We start from the raw sequence: 4,903 nt of genomic DNA, 5'->3' as shown, positions 1-4,903 counted from the left end.
TCACTTGCACTGTGAGATGTTTCTGGAAGCAGGCCAGTGATGGTCACATATTCCAGGAGTATTTGCCATCAAATTGTGCAGTGAATCGTTCTGAGAAAATGTTTCTAAGGTCATTCCTGCTGGCTCTAAGATGTGCCAGTCCTTCTTCAGACAAGGGCCTGTGCCACGTGGGTAAGGCAGCTGGCGGTGCAGTGCTCCAGGAGGAGGCACACTTGCTGAGCAAGATGGTCAGATGCTGGAAACGCCTGGAGAGGTTTGTCCCAATCTCTGTCCACCGACCTGGGAGTTCCGGTTGGCTGAGCAATTCTTCGGTCACTCTTGCTCCCTGGGAGCATCATGTCAAGCCATGCCATCGTGGGTGCCCCCCCTCCCAGCTACCAAGCACTGATGTGCAGCATTCAGTCCACAAGGAAAGGCAGCAGCTCTTCACCCCCAAAGCAGGGATCTTGGAGAATGGGATGCTTAGTGTGAAGCTTTGGTGCCCTGGGAAACAGCAGCCCTCCAATAATGCCTCTCGTCTTCCTGATGAATGGGGCTTTGCCTTAGAAATAGCAGACGGACAGATGAATGTAGAAAGAGGCACATAATTTGTGGCTGGCCTCACGGGGGGACAAACGGACATCTGACACAGGCATGCGCTTCCTCCTCTGCTGAAGAGCCTGTCACTGCCAATCCATGTCTCCCTCCCCGTGGGCCTCATGTCTGCGTTCCTTCTCATAACCTATTCTGTTAAGTCAGGCCCGCTGGGGAATTGTACTTACAACTCCCAGCCTCCCTACATAAAAATGCACACGGAGCCGTTTTCTCTCCTGGCCTCTCCAAAGCTTTCAACCAAAATAAATGGAACTCTGGAAGCAGCTTTCAGTGGGCTCAGCAGACAGCATCAGCGTCACACTCCTGGAAAGAAACTGGTGAGGTGGGATTCCTGGCCCTGCTCTGCTTCTCCATGGGCCCGCTGTCCATCCACCTGCTGTGATCTCTCCCAGGCAGTTCTGGCCAGGTGCTGCTTTCCTCCTGCTCCATCCTGCTAGGTCCTGATCCAGTGGGGCTGTTCTTATGTTCTTATGTCCACATGGGTGCAGCTGTAACCAGGACAAGACATCTCAGGGCTCCTTAGACACCAAAGCGTTTGTCTTTTGGCAGAAGCCGATTGTGCCGGCTCCACTGCACCTGCAGCTCCCCCCACAATGGACATGCATGGGGGGGGGGTGACACCTCCTCCTATTTCTTTGCAGTCTGCAAGACTTGGATGCTGTGATGCTCCAGAAAACAGCCTTCAAAAACCGACCTCCAGGCTTCTCTTCTTGGCAGGTAGAGATGAAGCCAGCAGTACTGTCAGGGAGACCTGAGGAAGCCCTGCCAATGAAAGGAGGCCTCTCCACCCCCAGTGGACACTGTAGGACTCAAACTCTCTTTTTTTAAAAAAACTACGATAAGGGAGAGACGAAGACCATGAAGGGGGTTGGCGCCTGAGGAAGATATAATTGGAAAGCACACCAGGCAGTGTGACCAGGCAGTCTGGCTCATTCACATGCAACAGGTGCCAAGACAAGGATGGGCCTGTTTCTCAGGTGCTTTTTTTTTTGCCCCTGAAGGACAGCGCTGCACCTTTGTCTTTGGATGTTTATGGCGCAGCTGCCAGGGGAGATTGCCAGGTTGCAGGATAAATGGGGAGACCAGTCAAAGGAGGGGTGGCCACTGAGGGCCAACAGTTGTCCTGGAAGCAGGGCACAGGAAGTCAGGCCAGGGTGCATGAGAAGGCGTCTCGCAGACTACTTGTCTGGAGCAGTATTTGGGGGGGGGGGAGCTGGGGGGTGTTAGGGCACAATCCTAACCAGGTCCACTCAGAAGTAAGTCCTATTTTGTTCAATGGGACTTACTCTCAGGAAAGTGTGGTTAGGATTGCAGCCTTTATCTGTTTGGCATCTGCAATGGTCTGCTTGCAGCATTTGTTTGAATGCTTTGTACATTTTGAGATGTGTTTGCTTCCAGCACAACAGGCTCGGAGCAAAACGAAAGATGCTGAAGTCCTCCCTCTGCAGTGCCTGCCAAAGCAGCTGCTGAAAGCAGGCAAGCTCAGTGGGTGGCCAAGAGGGGGGCCAACTGATTGGCAAGGAATCGCCTCTCTGCTATGGCCTAGGAGTGGCAGGCGGGGGGTGTGCACTTCTGCCTCAAGCAGAGGGGCTCGGAAGAACTGGGCCAACGGGTGGGGACGGAGGAGAGAGGAAGAGAAATGCTTCTTTCTGAGAAGAGGCAGAGTGTCCTCTTGAGGAAGGAATCCTTTGGGAGTCAGACCTGCACGCAAACCGGGGATGCTCCCCCTCTGCAGAAGTTCACTGGCTGCTGTTCTGTTGAATGGGCTGTTCTGGCACTTGGAGGGCATCTGTCTGAGCAGCAGCCCTTGTTGCGGGTATTAATTTGCGTGCCTGGAACCTTCATCAATTTGAACAGCCTGGATTCTTCAGCGAAACCCCCCCCCCCCACCTGAGAGAGACCGGGATGCAGCAGCGGGTCCCTGTGAGTCTCTCCAGTGGGAGCTTTCGCACTGGAAAGGGGGGAAGCAGCCCAGCTTCAGAAGTCGTGCTGCAGCTCAGACACTCCGCTCTGCTGCCAGTGCTCCGCCTCCGCTCATTCACTTCAGAGCAGGCCGGGCTGCACAGCGCCGTCTTGTGCCTATTAATTCCTAATCGCCTTCTCATGCCGTGCGATTTGCGACTGTCTGAATTATTTAGTGGAACCAGAATGAACATTGTTGAGCAAGAGAGGAGAGGAGCCAATTCTGCCCCCAAGGAGGATGGCTGAGCACACGACCCAGCAGAAGCCCTGGAAGGTGGTGGCAGCAGAAGCCCACATCCGAGGCACCGGCAGAGGCCCTCATCCTGCCACTGCGTAACTCTTTCCAGGTCTGCAGCAGACGCATTTCTTGCATTAGCAAGTCTGAGCAATATGGACAGAGCCACGCAAGATGTTGCTCTGCCTCTGGTGTGACTCGGGTGAGGCTCCAGCCCAACCACCAGGGGACTTCCAGCCTCCCAACTTGGTCCAGCCAAGGACACTGAGGACATCTCCAGTTACTCACCCCCCCCCACCCCAATACATCCTCAGCAAACTCACAAGGCTCATTTCCACCTGACTGCAACCAAGCCTGGCTCACAACCTCCTAGTGCCTGAACCCGGCCCGGGGGCCACTTGCAGCCTTTGGGGACTCCCCATCTGGCCCTCCGGAGGCTTGCTGGAGCCTGAATGCAACTATTATCAGTGTGAGGGGAACTGTTTGACAAGGGCTCCCTCCACTGCTTGCTGTTTCACATCTGTGATGCAGTAGCGGCAGTGAGGGAAAGGCCAGCCTTGCTTTGTGCAAGGCCTTTTATGGGCCTTGTACTACTGCAAGACCTTCTTTCATTCATATAAGGTCCATCTCCAATATATTCATTTATGTAAATTTATATACATTTGAAATGTATATTAATTCTTTTTTTCCTGGCCCCCGACAGTGTCAGAGAGATGATGCAGCCCTCCTGCCAAAAAGTTTGGCTATACCCACCCAAGAAGGTATGCCAAATACTGCCCCCCCTTAGCCAATGAAGTGTCAGGCTCTGCCCAGCCTCTCTCCCCGATGCTCTGCCTGAGCACCTCACATTTCCTTTCCCTTTCTGTCTCCCTCTTTCTCCTCCATCCAGGGAGGGAAAGAGCCAGAGGAGCAATGGAGACAAGTAGGCAGATTGGGTCCCGTTAGGGAGAAGGGCGGGATAAAAATAAAGTTTTATTATTATTATTATTATTATTATTATTATTATTATTAGGCAGACAGAGCTGGGCACCCCACACCAATTGGCTGCCTGAAGTGACTGTTTCAGTTGGCCTCATGGACGGGCCGGTCCTGCCTCTGACCTTGCCAGCCTCTGGACAAGGCCCAGCTGGCTTTTGGCCTGCCTTTGTGGTGGACCACATTGACTCCTGCAAAGGGCTGTCATGATTGGACAAGTGACTTTTCTTTAAGAGAGGTTTTAAGCTGGTTGTTAGGCAGATCTGAAGCTGTTCATATGTGATTAATTTGTAATCAGGAGTATAAAACCTGTGTGGGTTCACAGAGAAAGAGGACAGCAGGAGGAAGGATGTTTGGGCTGCTCAGGAGCTCTGGTTTGACTAGTTGCAACTAGAGCTGAAACGACTGCAGGTTTTTTGAAATGGGGACATGCACATTGCCTCTTGAGTGCTGAACAGAGGCTGGGTGGCAAATGTTGGTTTTGTCCCATATGAGCCTGAACTGACCAGAGGATGGCATGACTGCACTTCATCTCAGAGCAGAGAAGAGCCTGATCCGGCTGCCAGAAAGTAGCAAAGACTGCCCTACTGGCACGAGTGGGGTTCAAGCCAGCTGCTAAGGGAGTCTCCATTCTCAGGAAATTGTGTGAGCGCCATAAATTCAAGCAAGGCCTCTGCAGCCAGTTCTAGTCCCTGGTTGGGCATTAAGGGTCTCCCCCCCCCCACACACACTTTTTTAGTTCAACTTCCTACTTCTGAGGACAAGAAAAGGAGCTTTTCTTGTTTCTTATCCCCTGGGGGAGGGCTCTGTCCACAGAATGTGCCATTTTAAAGTCATTGTTCAGGTTGGGGGGGGGGGAGAATTGCCCGTTTTTAAGCTTAGCAAGTGACTGTGTATAGACCATAGTCAACAAATACAGTTTCATTGTTCAGATTAAGGAGGGCAATTTCATTAAGCCAAATGAAGAGGCAGAGACAGACAGACAGAGAGCAGACAGACTGATGGACCCACCAGCCTGCCTTGTTCTGTTGCTCCTACATCTTTCCTGGGAGGGGCTGGCATGGAAGCTCCCTCCTTGATCATTCCTCACGGGGGCTTTGAAAACCTGCCTGCTCCTCTGTGAACTTGCCACTTCCC

The sequence above is a fragment of the Tiliqua scincoides genome, chromosome 12 (genome assembly GCF_035046505.1).
Source record: "Tiliqua scincoides isolate rTilSci1 chromosome 12, rTilSci1.hap2, whole genome shotgun sequence".
In the NCBI taxonomy this organism is placed as follows: Eukaryota; Metazoa; Chordata; class Lepidosauria; order Squamata; family Scincidae; genus Tiliqua; species Tiliqua scincoides.
This window is presented reverse-complemented; position numbering follows the sequence as displayed.